General features: G+C 37.6%; 1 long non-coding RNA gene across 1 annotated transcript; it reads right to left on the bottom strand.

Annotated features, from left to right (window-relative positions):
- Positions 1-827: 827 nt before the first annotated feature.
- Positions 828-19,976, bottom strand: LOC105718912 (uncharacterized). The gene is made up of 3 exons (XR_001107861.3): positions 19,043-19,976; positions 2,610-2,753; positions 828-1,262 (listed from the first exon to the last, which is right to left on the bottom strand). It is a non-coding gene; the product is annotated as an uncharacterized LOC105718912 (long non-coding RNA).
- Positions 19,977-20,987: the final 1,011 nt, after the last annotated feature.

Here is a 20,987-nt window from a genome sequence, read left to right on the forward strand (position 1 = left end):
TCAATTCCTACTTAAGAATGAGAAGATCCAGTGTTTGATTTTCTGTCCCTGTGTTAGTTTGCTGAGAACACCTAAAGCTTTCAAAAATCAGATTATCATTAAGAAATAATTCTTAAACCCAGAAATTTTGCCCAAAGAACTTCCTTCTCTGGAGTCCTAAAATAACAAATTAAATACTCCTCATAAGTATCCAAGTGCAAAGGGTCATTTATAAAACTGCTGGTTTACAGATGAGGAAACTAAGATTCAGGAAGTGTAAATGATTTACCCTGGCATGAAGCTAGTTAGTAGAAAAACATGTTGTTCTTACTCTATCTTACTTTTTTGTTAATCATTTATGCATAAATCCTGAGTACCTACCATATCTATGGCACTAAGGGCTGTAAAAGGTAAAATCCAAAAAATTCATGGTTCCTGCTCCCAATATTATTATTAGATACTTTAAACACTGTAATAATGATCATGGCTATATATCAAATACTCATCACATGGGGAAAACTGGGTCAATGTTATGGTCGCAGACATTATCCTCTTGATATGAGTGTTAGTTTCTTCAGATGAAGAAAAAGAAACTGGCATACAAAATGTCATGTAATTGCCTCAAATCACACAATTCATCAGAAGCAGAGGTCAAATTTGAACTTACATTTGCCTGATTCCAAGGCCTTTGCTCTTAACTACATCATAAGCTGATGTAGTTCTACAACTGAAACTGAACACTTATTTCCAGAGACAATGAAGAAGATACTTTAGCTAAAAGGAAAAGAAATTTCCAAAAACAAGGTTTATAAACTCAAGAATAATTTAACATAGGGAACCTGTAGAATTTTATCACCATAGATGGGTTGAAAATGAGAGAATATTGAATTAGAGGTTTTATTTAAGAGTGGATCTACCTGATTGCCTAGTAAGAAATGAAACCAAATGACATTTCAAGCTTTCTTCTATCCTATGACTTTAAGGAAAAACAATGGCAACCAGAAAACACCACCACCTGTGACAACAGTCTTCTGTGTTTTCCCATGAATTCAAATGAGATAAAAAGTGATAAATGCATTGCAAGTGACATAGCTATGCAGCGCTGTTGGGAAATGTGGTTCCACGGAGATACCACAGAGTCTGTCGTTGTAAAGCCTGGTACTGTAGTTTGGACAAAGGTGTATGTTTGTGTGCAGTGACTGAGCTTGTGCGGGAGCGAGGCAGCCACTGCAGACGGCTGAGGAACATGCTCGTGTTGAAGGACCCGCGTGATGGCTGGCATCCTGAAAGAGACAGATGTTTCCTCCAAGAAGAATGTTAGAACAAGTGGCTTGCTGACCTATTCAGGCTTGATTCCTTAACTGCATCTCACGGTCCTACACACATCAGAACTACTGAGACAATTGTCCTCCCCACTTTGTATCCCAGGAAAGCAATACAGCAGTGAATTCATCACAAAAATTTTCATTTGAAATTTATTGTTTTATGTTTTAGTTTTTCAGCTGTTCTCATGTTCTCTGAGTCTTGCTTTCAGAACGCTGCCTTATTCACATGCTGGGTCCCCTACAGTGCTCTCTGCACCTTTTTTTCCCCCCATAAAAGCCATCTATCTTAAATTCACTTTTTAAATCTTTCTCTTCCCCAACTAAACTATATGCTCATTTCATGGCAGGGAGCATGACTAACTTGTTAACCACAAAATCCCAAGAGTCCAAACAATGCAAGACACAGAACTCCCAAAAACATCTTTTCTCAGCACTCCTGAGAATACCTGCAAGACATTCTCAGATATACCAGAGAGGCAGAGCGTAGATTGTCTTCATTAGGCTATTTGAACAAGATTGTTCATTCCTTCATTTATTCAACCAAAATTTGGGGTTTATATTATATGTCAGTCACTGCTCTAAATGACCAGGAGGCTATAATGTAAAGAAAAAGAAAATTCCTATCCTCATGGGGTTTGCATGTTAGCATCACTATATTTTAAAAAGAAATTGAAAAGAACCCAAGTACTTTGACTACAAAAATCATTTTCTTTGCAGATAACATAACACTGATAACTCAAGCTCCTGGGTCTATAGAATAAAAATAAAATTAAAAATTAAAAAACAACCAGGCACAGTGGCTCATGCCTGTAATCCTAGCACTTTGGGAGGCTGAGATGGGAGGATTACCTGAGATCAAGAGTTCAAGACCAGCCTGATCAACATGTAATGAAACCCCATCTTTACTAAAAAAAAATACAAAAAAAAAAAAAAAAAAATTAGCCAGGAGTGGTGGCACATGCTTGCAATCCCAGCTACTTGGGAGGCTGAGGCAGGAGAATTGCTTGAATCCAGGAGGCAGAAGTTGCAGTGAGCCAAGATCTGCCACTGCACTCTAGCCTGGGTAACAAAGCAAGACTCCATCTCAAAAAAATTCAAATATGTAAATAAATTAGTTAATTAACTAAAATTAAAAGATATTGCTAAGGATCTCACAAATTTTCTTCTATCTTAATCAGGTGGGGATTGTCCCCATAAAACCAGAAGAATTTTACCTCTCAATTAAATTAATTGAAGTGCAACTTAAAGAGATATAAATCTGCTGTAATAGATACAAAAGCTAGCTGTGTTTCACTCCATACCCACCTTTCTTGTCTGACATTACAAGCTCTCCAATAGCTTTAGCATAAATTCACATGTCCTATTGTTTGTTGCCACCTCTCAGGATCCTGAAGGAGTAGGCACCAGGTTCTAATAAGAAAGAAACATCTGGAGTGTAGGAGTGTTCATCTAAAGAAGAAAAGTGAAAATAACATGCATTGAACTGTTTGGTGTACTAAGTAATGATTGGCGTTTTCACAGGCATTGTCTTTTTAAATCTTTGCAATAAACAACAACAAAGTACATTATGTGCCCCCCTTTTATTATCTACCAAATGAGGAAATAGGATAAGAGGTAGAGATGCAGCTTTATGTATCTATAGAGAAATTTATGGCTTTTGCAGTGGTCAGAGCACCTAAATCACTAATTAACTCTCTAGCAAATTTATAGGCTGACATAACAAGTGAATAAATGGTCTCACTAGATACCGAGGAATTTTGTTGTTCATAACCTGTGCCAAAAAAGAAATGGGAAATCATTAGACCAAAGAGAATGGCCTTCTAATTCAACCAGGGAAGATTTTGCAGTAAAAATGGGAACTGGCTACAGTTGATACTATATAAAGAAATCCTGGCTTTTAAAATTCTCCACTCTCTTAAGAGCATCCCTCTTTTTTTTTTTTTTTCCTGTCCTTAAGGTCTTTCTCCAGCTGAAAATACAGTTTCTCACAGAAACACTGCATAAAAAAATTAATAACAATAAACCCCAGAGGAATCAGGGAAGTGATGATATGGTTGCTTTATGCTTTCCTTTAACCGAACTGGGAACTTCCTTTAGGCCCCACTTGCTAAATGCTAAGAGGCCAGGGAGGAGCACTAGGGCACAGAGGAGAGAGATAGGATGGTGGGAAGGACAGAACAGAAATGGGAGCAAAGGGAATTTTAAAAAGAGGAAAGGTCTCTGGACAGGGCTGGTCCAAGGAAAAAACTGAAGGCCAGCAGAGAGGCTTTATCATAACCGTCTCCATCCCCCTCTCTATTCTCTACAGTCTTCATCACCCTCAGCTCCTACCCCTCCCCAGCTCCTCTAATTTCCATCCTCCCATCCACCTGAAACAACAAATGCTCCAGACCAAGAGTTAGTTTTGTGTTTACAATAGAGCCTCATTTTGCACAAATATAACTCATATTCGATTTTAGAACCTAGTCTTACCACTAATTTTCTTTATCCTCAACCACAAACAAATCTATTAACATGTATTGAGACTATCGTAGAAACCAGACTGATTATAACCGGCAGGCAAACTTGAGAGTGGACACTATTTCCCATTCTCTTCCAGAGAATTAATACTTACTGCAAAGGCGGAGTGCTGCAAAGGACCAGACACCAGTATATACACTTTTTTTTTTATTCTGCCTTTGGTCTAGATCAATGGTAATCAAGTTTCAATATGCTTAATATTACTGAATAGCAGATGTCACAAAATCATTTACACTATAATTCACAGGTAATTTAAGGTCTTTTCTTTTTTTTTATGAAACAAGGTCTCACTCTGTCACCCAGGCTGCAGTGCAGTGGATGCAATCTCACCTCACTGCAACATCCACCTCCTGGGCTCTAGCAATTCTCATGCCTCAGCCTCCCAAGTAGCTGGGATTACAGGCCTGCACTACCAAGCCCTACTAATGATTTAAGGGTTTTTAAGCAAAATTTTCATCTCTGCAAAATTTTGGCTCTACAAAATTTTCCTCTAGTTTTGACTTTCAAACATGCCCACCTGCAAAAAGTCACCTCTACTATAATACATTTTTCTCAAAAGCAGGTTATAGCATTTGAATACTCTCTAAGGAGCCTATAACCACCAAAGATAAGAACAACTCCTCTTCTCATATCAAATCTCATATGTCTCACGTTTTACTTTCTCAGGAAAATCCTATTCCTCTGCTAAATTACTGCAGCTCAACCAATGAAGTAATCTGAGTTAAAATTTGTATGTTTCCTGTACTTAAACAGCACCTATACTTTCCACAAGACCTTAGTGCCTAAATCCAAGGGATAAGGAACTGTGGGAAATTCCAAGCACTTTGGCAGAATCAGGAAGGGGAATACTTGAGTTAGGAAGTCAAACAGGTTTTTAGAACCTCTTTAACCATGCCTTATAGGTAAGGGCTTCCTCATCCTCCAGGAGTATTGTTCATGGCACACTCTGCTGACCTTACTGACAGCTCTCATGCGACAGCTGGTGAGTGACAGTAACAGCGGAATATTTGCCTGACTCTGAGGGATCTTTAGGGGAATAAAGGGGAATGGGGAGCCGAACAGAAGAGACCTGAGAACCCTGAAGCAGAGATAAATCTTTGGAGAAAACACTCTTGGGACAACTACCACCCCAGTTCCCAATTTGTTGAAAGGGAATAGGACAAAATCAGAAAATCTTGTAGCTAAACTTCTGAGATCTATCTCATGTACACAGACAAGCACATAGAAATAACAGATGGCAATGCGATCCAGCAGGTCTGGCATACTTTGCCATTAGAAAGTGTTGCCCCGTGCGCTCCTCAGTAGAACATCTACTAAAATTGACAGTGTTGCCCTTAAGAGGAGTCTGGGGCCCAGAGCTACCTTTGGCCAATTCTGGACAGGAAAAAAGGTGACAGTGGGAGCACCCATTTCAAATGCCACATCAGGAAACCACAAATGTCTACTCTATCAGTCTAGAGAACCCACCAATTCTGTGCCTTTGGGGAACATTTTTAGGTGATACCTAGCTGGGCAACCACTCCCTTCCCTCTACTAGGCAAACATTTATATCCTACCCATCACTGCAGCATAGATAACTGCATGCATGGTGCACAGAGATACAGAAAGCTGAATACAGTATTCTGCAGAGCTTTGATTGTAGCTGAAAATATATATAAAAAAGATGGCTAGAGATAATAAACATCTTCGAACTCAAAATATTGCATCTGAAGTTTAGGAACTAGCAGAAGAAATACAGAACATTCTATACAACTAGATGAAACCCCATGAAGAAAGTAATCTATCTGCACAGTGAGTCTGGGACTCACTGTGAGGTACAGCAGAGTATACAAGTCAAGCCCTGCATAAAGAACCAAAACAGAAATATTTCCCTTGGTCACATCTGGCAGAGGATTTTGCCAGTTCCTTGGGATGGGGGAATCAAAATAGATACAAGAATATAGGATTTTAGGTTTGTTACATATTATTGTGATCTTATTGATGCTACCTACATAGTAAAGCTTATACGCTTTTCATTTTATAATATAGATTTGCTAACCATTCATTAATTCTTTTATGTTATTACTAAAATCAAAGTTAAAGAATTCCTCCAGGTATTTGAAAAGATTTCTGGACTGAGATGAAACTTCACTAAATTTTGCAGTCAAGATTCTGGTATCTAGACAAATAGGATCAATGAGCAGCGGATGTTCTTCTCTCAGCTCTGTGTTTTGCAAACAGCAACTGTAATAAATAAAAAGGTATATTTTCTCTTCCAGTGATCCATAGATTTGCTCTAATTATTGTAAGCATTTAAAAGATGTAATCTTGTAATCTCATGGTCAGGAAGTAGAGTTGCTTTTAATATAAAGGTATCAGAGCTGGACATAGAATGACTTGCACCCCAGCCTTATAAACATGGCCCTGTATCACCTGAGCTCATGAGTCCCACAGTGCCTGGACCCCCAAAGACCTGCTCATGCGCACATTACCTGCCTTTGGTTCTGAAGACTCCTAACTTTTTTAAAAACACCTCTTGCCAATGTAAGTTTCTCCAACTCTACCCAATAAAGTTTGCTCCATTATTGTGAAATAACAATGGTAAGAAAAAGGAACAACTGTCACACTGATGGCCTCAGTGTGATTTCTCGTTCTACCAAATTCTATTGGGACTTGGCGAAGTTACTATTCTTCTCCGATCCTCAATTTACTTACTTGTAAAACAAGAGTTTAGTCCAAAAGATGATCTGTATACATTTCCAAGGGAGCATGAGTGAATTACACCTTTGTCTGTGAAAAATTTATCCATTTAACAAGGGAGACATAGACCACTACCACCTATTAGAATGGCTAAAATCTAAAACACTGTTAATACTAACTGTTATCAAGTATTCAGAGCAGTAGAAATTCTCATTCATTGCTGGTGGGAATTAAAAATGGTATAGCCACTTTTGAAAACAGTTCGGCAGTTTCTTATGCAACTAATACAGTCTTAAAAGTAATTATGCTCCTAGCTATTTCCCAACTGATTTGAAAACATATGTACACACAAAAACCTGTGCATGAAGGTTTATAGCAAGTCAATTAATATTAACAGTTGCCAAAAAGTGGAAGTAATCAAGATGTCCTTCAATAAATGAATGGATAAACAAGCCTTGCTATATCCATGCAATGGAATACTATTCAATGATAAAGGGAATGAGTTATCAAGCCACAAAAACAGGCATGACTCCTAAGTGTATATTGCTAAGTAAAAACAGCAAGTCTAAAAATGCTATACAATGGATAATCTCAAGTATGTAACATTCTGGAAAAGGTAAAATTATGGAGATGGTAAATAGTTCCGTGGGTGCCATATGTTCCAGCAGAAGATGGGGTGAGTAGGGTTGAACAGTTGAAGTATGTGGGATTTTGGGGGGTATGAACCTATCTTGTATGATACTGTAATGATGTGTACATGACACCATGTATTCCTCAAAGCCTATAGACCATTACAGCTCAAAGTGTCACTATAAATTATGCAAATGTTTAAAAAATCATTTAGGAAGTCAGAGGATCTCAGAATTGAATACAGATATAACAAAGGCCTGTAATATTTTAAATGCATGAAACAACCTCAGTAAATGGGGTGGGGGGTTAGGTGTGACTGAAATAACTTTGAAAATGAGTACAGTCCGTTAAGTCTAAAGACAAAAGAGATTCTGTGTACTCTAGTTAACGAAGTATTTTCCCTCAAGAATGTGGGCCAGTAATTCTGAAACTAATACACATGAATATTGGAATTGAGCAATTAAGCAAATGGATGGTGCATGGTAGGTGCCAGGTTCCTTACTGTTGGAGTTAGAGGGTACAGATAAGCAAAGGGAGGAGCCTGGAACGATCCATGTGTGATCAGTTAGAGTTGGAAATATCAATATAAACTCATGTTTGATTAATATAGATACAGATGGTTACATATAGAAATGTTTGTAGATATGTGCATATAGGCCACTGAGTATACACACGTCTCTCCTTGCTTTGTCTTCTGAGATGGCCTAGAAGCCATTACACCCCAGTTGCAACAAGCACAGCTAGTTCCCAGATCTTGGTTTCTAATACCATTCTCCAACAAAAGGAACTAGGGCCCCCTGGCAAAATGGCTGGTTCCAGAACTTTAGCAGAAAATATGCATGATGGGCCCAGAACACCTTGCAATTATAGAAAGTAAAAAAGTTCTCAAAGCAAAACAGAACCCCGCAGTGATGGGGATATGTCAAAACAATACAAGAGGCAACCGAAATATCTCCCAATGGCCAAAGCTGGAATCATATGTGCAACAAAATTAATAAAGTAGGATTAGATTCTAAATCAAAGTATAAAATAAATATTTATGACTACACACTCATATAAATGACTGATAAATAAGTGAAAGAGAAGAAATAAATGTCCTATGCAGAAGAATTCCAAATGATTTTCAGATATTCCACCCTAAAGGAGGGGAGCACAGTACACAGGTACTAATGTGGGCTGCACACAGTGACTTTCTCTCAAGAATACAACAAGGAAAAGGACGTAAACAAACAAATTCCCAGTGGAGAAACCTGACAGATACCACCAAGCCAGATCAAGGTTAACATCAACAGTGATAAATCATACTGATACTGTGTACCCTTGATACGATACAATGACAATGGCATTTTACCTCTGTGGTCATCCTTTCCAAAACACATTACCCAGTGTAACAATGGGGAAAAAAACAGACAAATCTTAATTGTGGGATATTCAGCAAAATACCTGACTTATTTGTTTTTGCTGCTGCAACAGAATGCCTGAACAGAGACTGGGTAATTTATAATGAACAGAAATTTATTGGCTCACAGTTCTGGAGGCTAGGAAGTCCAAGATTGAGGGGCTGGCATCTGGCCAGGGTCTTCTGGCTACATCTTCCCCTGGTGGAACACTGAAGGTCAAGAGAGGGCAAGAGGGGGTGAAGTTCACCCTTTTATAATGGCACCAATCCCACCCATGACAGGGAGCCCTCATAGCCTAATCACCTCTAAAAGGTCCCACCTCCTAATACTGCTACAATGGCAATTAGATTTCAACATGAGTTTTAAAAGGGACATTTCAGTGGTAGCAATATCTAACTAGTGCTCCTCAAAACTATGAGAGTCCTCAAAACAGGGGAAATCTGAGAAACTGTCATAGCTAAGAGAAGATATGACTACTAAATTTAATATGATATGCTAGATTGCATCCTGGAACAAAAGAAAAAAAGAACATAGGGGAAATCGAGTGTGGGGTAAGTGGGAAGATGGACCTATTTTCACAATAATTCTACAGATCTAAAACTTCTAAAATAAAAAGTGTATTTTAAAAGTTATTATTTCTACATTGAACAAATGCTGTTAGGGTTTTGCATTATGCTGGGCTGCACTTCACATAAAGCAATGAGTAAAACAAACCTGATCCATGCCTTCAGGGAGCTTATAGTCTAATTTGAAGCAGTGACATTGAGCAACTAAATAAGATAGAAGGACTGAACCCATGTTGAGGAGTTCATGAAGTCTAATGGCTGTAAAGGCTGAAGTGGTTTCCTAAGACTGATTCCAAATCCTTGACTCTAGGCCTCAGAGCCACAGGCTGCCTTTGAACTCAGCCAGCAAACACTGTCTGCTGATGACAAAAGAGACTGTGGAAGGTGGTGCTCATAAGACTGAATCAACACATTAGAATCAGAAGACTCAAGATCAAATTCACGTTCTGTCTCCTATTTGTCATACCAGTTCTTTAAGCCACAATTTCTTCACCAGTAAAATTTAGCTAACAATAGCCACCCTGCAGAATTGGTATGAAGATTAAATGTGATTGTACAAACTGCCAAGCACATGAATGTCCACATTCAGTGGCTTAGCCAGGACCTCACACACATCTTTTTATTTATTCCAGAACATGTTCTACTCCAACATGCTGTGTTCTCCTTTCTCAGAAAGATCACAAACTATGTCTGTTTTGTGTGGTCTCCCCTCTCTCTCCTTGAGAGGTCTTGTCTCGCTACACCTCACTTCCTTATCAGTAAAAGCCTTGTGTACAATGATGCTATAACTCAACAGATCTTCCCAAGACAGGAAAAATTATGTTTCTAGCTGCTTTGCTTTCACACAAGGAAACTCAATTTATCTTGTGGAGGGTGAAAGGAAGTTTCATCCAATTTATTTCTGGAAGCAGGGAATATGCTGTGGAGAAAGAGAAAAAAACTAGAGAGAACATTTAAATTTAAAATCTACAAGATGCTATCTCAATTTGTACGCCAGTAATTCAGAATTTTTGACAATTCAGAGAGAATTCCCTATGGTTCTATTGAATAAAAATAAAACCTAACAACTCCAATGCAATATATTTAGTGGTATATTCTAATTATATTAATTAACTTGATAGAAACAAGCCTATGTTAAATTATATTTAATATATAAAAGCATACTTTTAAAGATTTTTTTATGTATTAAAAAAATACATAAAAAATATAAAAATACATAAAAAAATTAAAAAAATACATTAAAAAATACAATACTGGCTAATTTAGACACAGTCTCTCTGGATACATGATGTTATATTGTATTAGTATTACCAAGCCTGCCACAAATAACTATGTATAAAATAATGCTAAAAACAATGTCATTAGAATAGAAATGAAAGGAGAAAGCAGTGCTTAGAACTCCAAATAAGAGGATGTTCTTGTGTGAGCAATCATCAGCAAGTCATAAAAATGTATTTAAGTCCAAAATCCAAACACTGTTTAGTGGTCAGGAATCCAGCATTGCCTGTCTAATCTTAATTTTAGCCTAATTCAGTTGATGCTGTCTAGCACCTGTTGAAGAAATGGATGTTTTAACAACTTCCCCAGCCCTTGGCAAAGGAAGAAACAAACGTTACCTCTGTCACTCCTTTCTCCTTTCTGAAATTTGGCTGAGTTAAGGACTATTTATCTAGGTTTGACACTGATAAATTTGGATATTTATCCATCATATGAGTCTAGAAATCAGCTTTCTATAGTGGTAGTATACCCAGAAAAAAAAAGCATCCGTAACAAATGCTAAAAAGACTACAAAGAAGACTCTGATGGAAATACACATTTTATCACATTCATAAATGAATAAATATATCTTTTATTCTACTATAAATTTGTATTCAATTACATAATCATTTTTTTCTATATCAATTTTAGCTTAAATGCAATTTGAAATTCTTTCTTAGAGTACTTCCAAAATTACTATGGAAAGAATTTAAATTTTAAAATGTTGCAAAGCTAACTCCTATAGAAAAACAGACAAAACTCATGATGCTCTTTTGTTTACTATTTTTGCTATTAATACACTACATTTTATAGACTTCATATGCCTTTTCAATGCCTTTTTCATAACACCACATCATTGATCTGTTTTATAGATGATAATATAATTTCAGAAACACTTAGAGTCTGAATTGAAGTCATACAGCAAAAAGTGATGAACCCACGACCAGACTGCAGGTCTGGTTGTGAAGTTTGTGCTGTCTGCAACATAACAGCACAGCTGCAAAGAGAGTAATTTATCTAAATGACATTTTTAAATTTATGTATTTATAAAATATAAAACAAATCATGAGATTAAGAATGTTAAACTTTGAAATATCAGAGGAAAATAAAATTACCAATCTGTTCACTTAATCAATGTGGACAACAAATCACATCAGAGAAATGAGTAGAGCTCTCAACATTAACTAATCTGAAAGAGCTTCATTGTGTAGAACAGAACTAGAAATGAAGTGTTTGGGGACAATCTTGGGTATTTGGAAGAAACGAAATGATTCAGAACATAAAAAAGTGACTATATTCAGAGACAAATAGACCACCCCTTCCTGCTACACTTGTATCAGTTGAGATTTCTTTTCCTTGGAAGTAACAGACACTATCTTAAGCCTGCTTAAGCAAAACATGGAAATGTATTACAAGGATCGTATGTCTGGGGCTCATGATGCTAAAGGCTATTTTTAAGCATTCTTTGCAGGAATCTAAGAGAGGGAAGATGCTGGAGGAAAGAAGAAACAGCTCAAAGGAGGACTCAGTGGGTAGAAACAGCTAACAGATGTGTTTCTGAATGCACAGAGATGCTCTCTAAGGATTCCCACTTAAGTGCGGAGTCTTGGGCAAGGATGGGAATTGGTAAATCACTCCTGCTTTGTAAAGGAGAGGAAAGGAGCCAGCCAATCTTGGGCATTATGCTGACGTGACTCCATTTCTACCAACAGAGTGCTGAGGCCTGAGGACATGGGTTACACAGATACCAGGGGTGTGATACAAAAGAGAGAGGGAATTTTCCACACACCAGTGGAAAGAACACAACACGAGATTTCTGTAGAAAGCCGCCCGCATCAGTGGTTTTGGCATGATTGAGATCGCTTTAATACTGGGGAAAGCAGGGGGCAGGAGGCAGGAGGGAGCCAAGGCAAGAGCCCTGGGCAGCAGCATCTGCTTCTTTGGCACTGGGATATTTGGCAGCAGACCCTACCCTAGGAAGCAAAGCTGAGCTGGAAAGAAGTAAAATGATAGTGTCTGGGGGTGGGGATGTTCTGGTGAAATATTCTGAGAATAACTCAGAAGTAATCAGTAAAGATTTTAAAGGAGTCTGGTGTGAACGAGGCAAAGCCAAAGGAATTCCATATTTGTACTGCCATTCTGATGCTGTTGGCTTAGGAGACATGCTGTATACATCACTAGATACATGTGAATAGCTTTCTATCTCTCTATCCATGGAGCTCTCTGAGTATTGCCTCTTTACTATACTATGTCATGGTACTTAATGGTAGGGAGGTCGTTTTGTGCATTTGTCTGCCCTTTCCAGAATGCCTTCTGACACAATGCAGGAATTCAAATTAAATCTATCTATGACACTCCTGATGCCTCACAAACATGTGATCCCTTCCATGTCATTTTTACTTTCACTAAAGGATTCTACCCATGACACTAGTCAAGATGTCAGGAAGTTAAACATATGGAAGAGAGCAACAAATATCTTTTGAAGCCCAGAACACATTGATTGGCACTCATTTTAAAAGACATGTCTCATGTTATGTAATACTTAGATTCCTGAAAAGTTGATATGTTGCAATGAAATGTATATAAAGGCAGATGGTATTTAAACACTGATCTTAAAAAAAAAATCTGTAGCGGATTCATTTGAAATGAAATAATCACTTCTCATTAATTTTCTTCGTAGATTTGTATTGCCTCCATAGTAGGTCTACAGAAAAGGGCAGAACATAGCAGAGTGAAACGAACATGGGTTTCAAGCCAAATAGACCAATAGATCTTTATCTATAATTAACTAGCGTTGTGAGCTTGAACACATTTCTTAAATTTTTGAGCTCAGTTTTCTCATCTAGGGTTATTACTGATCTCACAAGTTACTGTTGTGAGGAATCATGTAAAGAACTTGTACATAGTAGATACATATAGCTAGATATAGATATAGATGACATGTTTTATATATATTATATATATATATATAGTTCTCTCCCTATGTAAATATATAGAGAGATACTGGGACAAAACTCTCAATGCTCTTTTGTTTGCCATTTTTATTACTAATACTTTATATTTTACAGACTATATTTTAATGCCTTTTCATAAAATTATATCATTGTCTGCTTTATAGGTGATGAAATAATTTCAGAGATACTAAAGTCTGATTTAAGTTATACAATGAAAACTGATTGACCCAAGATCAAACTGCAGGTGTCTTAGCTATAAAGTCCCTGCTATCTGCAACATAGGAGACACATATGTATATGTGTGTGTGTATACATATGTCCCTACAACTATATCTAGCCATCTTTATGTGTGTGTGTATATATATATATATATATGTGTGTGTGTGTGTGTATACATATGCCCCTTCAACTATATCTAGCCATCTTTATGTATATATATACATATATATATATACAGTACCATGTTTCTTTGTTTCCATAGAGAATGACATTTCTAGAATTTTTTAAGTATGTATACAGAAATAAAAGTTAAAGAAAATATGCAACACAGTCAAGCCAACCACCAAAAATTCTAATATTCTGGATAAGAACTATTAAATGTATACTTTTAGCCATTTTCAAATTTTACTGAAATGAGCATCTTAGATACGATTTTATTACTGCTCAAGGCTCACAGCTTCACTTCAGTTCTAAATGAATAAATGAATGAGATGCAACCTTTTTATATTCAGCACTTTCATCCCCATGAAAACCCTACATGGTCTGGCTCTGTGCCCTCATCCAAATCTCATCTTGAACTGTAATTTGACTTGTAATCCCCAGGTGCCTGCTGAGGGAGGGTCCTGGTGAGAGGTTTTTGGATCCTGTGTGTGGTTTCCCTCATGCCGTTCTTGAGACAGTGAGTAAATTCTCACGAGATCCAGTTGTTTGATAAGAATGGGGCTCTTCCCGCTTTTTGCTCTCTTTCCCTCTTGCCTGCTGCCATGTAAGATGTGACTTGCTTCCCCTTCAGCTCCCGCCATGATTGTAAGTTTCCTGAGGACTCCCCAGCCAGATGGAAATGTGAGTCAATTAAACCTCTCTCCTTTATACATTACCCAGTCTTGGGGAAGTTTTTTATAGCAGTGTGAAAACAAACTAATACACCAATGAAATGCACAGTTAATAACCACCAAGGTTATAGACTGTACTGAACATATCAGATAAGATTTTATTGAGGGCTTTTTCTTTCATTGGAATTATGTAATAATTCCAGCTTCCTTAAAAATCCTATTTTTTATAATTGCATTAATGTTTTAAATTTTGAAAACGAGTTTGCTCAAAATAGCAATGAATTCCCAGAGTCAATTTCAGATGGCGTTTCCTCTTTTATAACATATGTAGTTACATAGATGATATCACCATTAGTTTCTGTTTAAGGTTTAATATTGATATATTTGCAATTGATAAATGAGCCCCAAATCTATTCAAAACCAATGCATGTCAATTGCTAAGTTTTTCCAAAGAGGAAATTAGAATAAATTTTGTATGGCAAAATCACTGATTTGCATTCTGTGACCTTAGCTAATTTCTACATTCATGTGGAAGAACTATAAGGAATCATTTCTGGAACACAACTGTCATTAAGTTTGCTAAAAGATTGTTTAAAAGCTTAAGGGGCTGAAACATGAGTTGGAATGATATGTTCCTCAATGTTGGGAACTCTTTGTGTCAAACAAATCTGTCAGAGTGTTTATTACCACATAGGACATTAGTTCTTATTTTTAGATTCTCATTAAATCCAGTAACGCAGGCGTCTGCGTAAACTGAAATTTCATTGATATGCTTGTTCTGCATATAGATTGAAATTATATTGCTCCTTATTATTGTAATGCTTTCCTTAAAAGCAGAATCTTACAAGTATTTAAATAATTTGATTTTAAAAAGCTTGTTAGTTTCACTACAACTTACATAGTCCCATCCTGTTCTTCCAAATGTAGTTTCATAGAAAAAAAAAATCAAACTTTACCAAAATTTTGACGTAGCACCAGCCAACGTGTCACCACTCATCTCAAGTGCATCAAATCAAATAACAGAATTTGAGATTTAGAAATGACCTCACAGACTATCATACTGCCCAACCTACTTATTTTAATATGAGCAATTTAAAGCCAAAAGCTATCACTCTCATATGTCTCACAGCATCAAATACCGACATGCCCAGTTTTGTGAGCTATCTCAACTCACAGGGAAATAAACAGTAAAAGCTTTGGGGTTTTTTTCCAATGACGGGTACCCCTATACTCTGTTGAACACACAGCCCCTCAATGTCATTCTTCAGTCTTTATTGTTTTCCAGGCTTAGAAACAGGATCTCTTAAGGTATCGTTCTGGCTCCACGACTTTGTAGTCACTTTCAGTTGTAAAAATAGTCACATTTTGGATCTTTAAAAGTCAGTGGTGTTCATTTAGCTGTAATCTCAAATTTGATCCAAAGCCTCTTTCTTTTCATTCTAGCACAAGCCAAACACATGACTCTAAAAATTTGAGAGGAGAGTAAAGAGAGAAAACAAGGTCGTGTCTCTCTTCTTTACCCTTCTCCACCCTGCTTCCCATCCTCCTCTAGCCTCGAGGCAGAAAAAGCAGAAGAGCCTACATCTCCTCTCCTGTACCTGCCCATGCTGAGGTTTTCATCTCTTTTCTATTGGCGTCCTCTCCTTTCCTGCTTAACATGGGCGGGCCTGCAATCCCTTCAGTGTGAATAATATCCAAATATCTGTGGAATTCCTCTTGTTTTCTATTTACACTCAATTCATTGTTGATATAACCCAATCTGGTGGCCTTTAAAAACATATATATATACTAAAAATTCCCAATACCCAATTGCCTAATCACCATCTTTACTTGCATGCCCAACAGGCTTCTCAAACTTACTATGCACAGAAAGCCTTCTCCACCTGCCATTTTCCCCTCTCAGCTAATGACAATTCCGTCTTTCTAGTTGCTCAGACCAAAATTTAAAGTCACTTTTTATTCCTCTCTTCCTCTCTTAACCCATGTTCCATCTTTCTACAAGTCCCATCAATTCTATTCAGACATGTATCCTCTTCTTGCTGTCTCTACTGCTGTCACCCTCGTGACAACCATCACTAGCTCTAGCCCAGATTATTCCAGTGGTCTTCCAACGGATCTGCCCATAGTCTTTCTCAGCACAGCAACCAGAGTGATCTTACTGAAACACGTATCAGACCAATTCGTGCCCTGTGATAGCCGACATGCCTCACGCGACGCACTTCATTCCCTGTTCTCTTTGGTTGCATCATATGCTACATCCCTCCTTGCTCACTCCACACCAAGTACCACCAAGTACCCCGATTTCCTCAATAAACACTACAGTCACATGTTTGTTTGTTTATAATTCAGTTATAATTTACATAAAATGGGTAAATCTTAAGTGCTAAGTTCGTAGTTTTGACAGTTCTATAGGCCCATGTAACCACGATCCGTATCAAGATAGAGAACAATATTGTGTCACCTCAGGTTCTTTTCCAGTCAATTCCAGTACATACTTATACACAACTACAATTTTAATTTCTGTTATCATAGATTTGCATTGCCTGTTTTTAGACTTAATATAAATGGAATCAAATGGTATGTATTGTTTTATGTCTAGCTTTTTTTTACTTAACAATCTTCTTGAGATTCATTCATGTCATAGTATGTATTCATAGCTTTCTTCTTTCAATTAATGACTAGTATTTCATTGTATGAATATATTACACTTCATTTTTACATTCTTCTCTTGATAAATATTAGGAATGTTTTCCATTTGGGGCTAATATGAACAAAGATGCTATGAACATAGTGTACAAGTCTTTGTGTACACACATGTTTTTATTTCTCTTGGGTAAATACCAAGGATTGAGATTATTGGGCCATAGGCTAAATGTGTTTAACTTTATAAAGAAATTTTGCCTTCTGGCCTTTGCATTTGCTGTTCCCCTTACCTGGAATGTTCTTCCTCTAGGATCTCATGGATAACTCCTTGGCTTCCTTGTCTTTGCCAAAAGTCACCTTTTAAATGAGCTCTACCCTATGCAATCCAACTCTTTCCTCCATCTCAACCCTAGCACTCTATTTCCCGTAGCAATCTTCACCCTTTATCGTGCTATATAATAATAAATTATTATTTATTGATTTTTTTCTCCCACCAGAATGAAAAGGGCTTTTAAAAAATCTCTGTTGTTTATTAATGTGTTAACATTGCCTAGAACAGTGCCTGACATTTAAGTAGACAGTCATAAATAATTGTTAAATAGAAGGAAAGGAAGAAAAGGAGAAGAAGGAAGGAAGGGAGGGAGGAAGGAAGGAAAGAAGGAAGGAGGGAAGGAAGGAAGGAAAGGAAGGAGGGAGGGAGGGAAAGAAGGAAGGAGAAGCAAGGGGGCAATGTCTGTGGTCTCTCAGAATGCCAGGCCATAGATGCTCTATGGGACTTCTCATGTCTCCGTAGCTGCAGACGTAGTACCCAGTTGTTCCTAGTAAATTCTAGTGCTCACTCTTGTCCCATGTGTGCTATCTGTGTGCTTTCCAACCTGTTCCTCTTCAGCACATACAAGGTGTTCTCTTGTGTAAAAAGCCTCTGTATTTTGACTTTGACATAGAGTCACAAATATGTCTCATCCATCAGCAGTTAATCTGCTTGGATCCTGATTTAGTGTGTCCAGATGTGTCTATATGGTCTCTCTTTTTTCCTCCTCCAAACACACACCACCCAATTGTGAAGGAAATTTCAAGCTTCTTTCCATGTCCCATAAGTAGCACAGAAACTCAAACCCCAGCCCTTCTCCATTTCCTCAGACCTTGAAGGCATTCATATGCTCCACTTCCAGAATTCCCCCAGCTGAATAGACTAATGGCTTGTGATTTTTTTTCAAAGCATTTACTATGTAGATTAGCTATTATTTGCTACATAATCTGGCAGAAAATTCTAGAAAGCTACATTTCTTTTGCCCTCTAATACAAGACCTTACGAATAAAATGGCAAAACTAGGATTGCTATTTACTTATTAAGTCCTCAACTTTTGAGAAAATTAGAAAGAGGTAATGGGCACCTGTGGGGGCAGGAGCTATTTGAGAACTCACTATTCTTTCCATTCAGTTTTTCTGTGACCCTATATCTGCTCTAAAAAAAGATGTTTATTAACTTAAAAAAAAAAGTAGTGATAGCTCTGCCTTAAAGATAACTGTGAGTTCATGTAAATAAAAATCACTGCCCGTTCATTTTCTTACTGGTCCACTAAAGTGAATGTGAACTCATTCAGAGTGTAAGCCAATTCTCTCATCAACTAAGTCAATGTTTATTACAGTTTAACAGTGCTGCTTGTCTCAGCAATCTTAAAGTGATTATATCAGTGCCTATTTCGGTCAGGGTATAGCCAGGAAAATGTAATTCACTTTAAGTATTTACAACAGAGGATGCATAATACAGAAAGTTGGTTCTACAGATGATAAAGGAGCAGAGAAGCCAAATGAAATTGTGAGAGGAAACCCTTAGCAACATCAGGGAATCACTCCTCTCCCTGTGCTGACTAGACAAAGGGAGATGACAAAGTTACCAAAGTCCAGGTGTCAGGGTTACTCAACAGAAGCCAGTTTCAAGGCAGGTCTGTCAGACAGGAGTTGTGCCATGGAAAATATATAACCTAGCTGGAGATAACCCCAAAAATGTATAATTGAAGAGAAATTCTCTGGTACCTTCATTTCTGTCACCGCTCAGTCTCCTGCAGGTCTTCCCACTCTCCACACACAGTCCGAAGCCCACTGACACGAGCCTGGGAATCAGCCTGCAGGGATCGGCCCTTCAAGCAGGCCAACAGCAAGGAATAGATCTGAGGGCAGCAATCAGCAACTGTGGCAAGGCTAGAATAAACACACAGAGCAGAATTTGAAAAACCTTCAAAAATTTCTATCAGAGTAGATGATTTTCTGTATGGTGCTATTTCAGAACATTTCAAAATATATGTATTAGCATAAGGAAGGGTTAATGGCTTATGATCTATTAGGTTCAGAAAAAGAAAGAAAGAGAGACAGAGAAAGAGGAAGGAAGGAGGGAGGGAGGGATAGAGTGGAGGGAGGGAGGGAGAGAGGGGAGAGAGGGAGGGAGGGAAGGAGGGAGGGAGGAAGAAAGAAGAAAGGGAGGGAGGGAGAGAGAGAGGGAAAGTAAGAAAGAGAGAAAGAAAGAAGGAAGGAAGGAAAGAAAGAAAGGAAGAAAGAAAGAAAAGAGAAAGAAAGAAAAGAGAAAGAAAGAAAGAAAAAGAATGAATAATTTACTTAATGGTAAACATTAATAAAATAGATCAATACTCAGGCAAAGCTTGAAAAAGGGAGTCTTGTTTTATTCCATCCCACCACAATCCTGTTCTCTTGGCCTCCTATGGCACAGAGATTAACGGTAGTGAAGTGGAGAAAGAGGTTAGAAGTTTCCATGTTATTTCTGGCTATTTCAGTTGCAGCATAGAAAAAAAAAAAGATGAATAGTAATAGTTCAGATCTTATCTTGATGCTAATCTTGATGATTTGTGTATTTTTAGAGACATGAAACCAGTAAACATAATTGGGAGGTGAAGTTTCTTTTTCTTCTATTTGATATCATGATGTTATTTTAACAAAAAGAAAATTCAGCCTAAAAAAAGGTTGTGCTCTTAAATTCAAGTGTTCATATACTTAAGTCTATAATTTACTAGACACAATGTCATGACAAGACTAACAATTAGATCATTGTTGCATAAGCACTGTGATAACTTAATGGGCAGTAGAGAGTGCCCAGGGTTTTAGTTCTATGAGTCTAAGTACTACCTGGAGTACTTCTCTGGCTGTGTATCTTTGGACAAACAACTTGATGACTCTAAGCCTCCAGTGATTTGAAATAAAACAACTACAGTCATGGTAGCACTCCACAAAGCCATTGTGATGATTTAATGAAGTAACATTTGGTGGCGCTACAGCACAAACGTTTGGCTTCTGTTGTTTTCATTTTTATTTTGGGGACCCAAGAATAAGCCCTCCTTCTAGCCGATGAAGAAACACCAAACACAAACATTATGTAGTCAGAAGCAACCTGAAAATAGCTACTATATAATTACCCGAGTCTTGAGAAGAGAAAACAATTTCGGGATTAGAGAAGGAAAAACACAGGCAATTTTCTACGCCTTCTCAAACGCAACAGCTGAAAGAAGACCCATCAAACTCACTTATGGCACCCAGCTGCATGACTGCATCTTTACAGCCCTAAGGATTCCGGTTGTATGGGGTTCACCTGAGTCTAGGAAGCGCTCAAACAAGCTAACCAACGATTTCCTACAAAACAGTGGACTAAATAATCAGAAGAAATGAAAATTACTGGACAGTTTTGCCTTAAAATAATTGACAGAAGGGGTGGAGAAAGATAAGTTTTATAAGTAGTTTCTTGCTGCAGTTTGCTCATTCAAATGCCTCTGGGGAGGCAGTTTTTCCACCCAGTTCTGGTTTTAGTTGAGTTACTTTGCTTTCCTGTCTAAGTCAGACCCTGAAAATGACCTATTGCAAACCCACCCACTCTTCTTCCCAGAGAATCCTTTTATTCATAAAACCACTTTTTCTTTTTTCCATGAAAGTACCTCCATGTTAGTCCTTTGGAGGAATTTAGCCAAGAATTTATCTT

The sequence above is a fragment of the Aotus nancymaae genome, unplaced genomic scaffold (genome assembly GCF_030222135.1).
Source record: "Aotus nancymaae isolate 86718 unplaced genomic scaffold, 86718_ANA_hifiasm-v0.15.2.pri h1tg000012l, whole genome shotgun sequence".
Lineage (NCBI taxonomy): Eukaryota > Metazoa > Chordata > Mammalia > Primates > Aotidae > Aotus > Aotus nancymaae.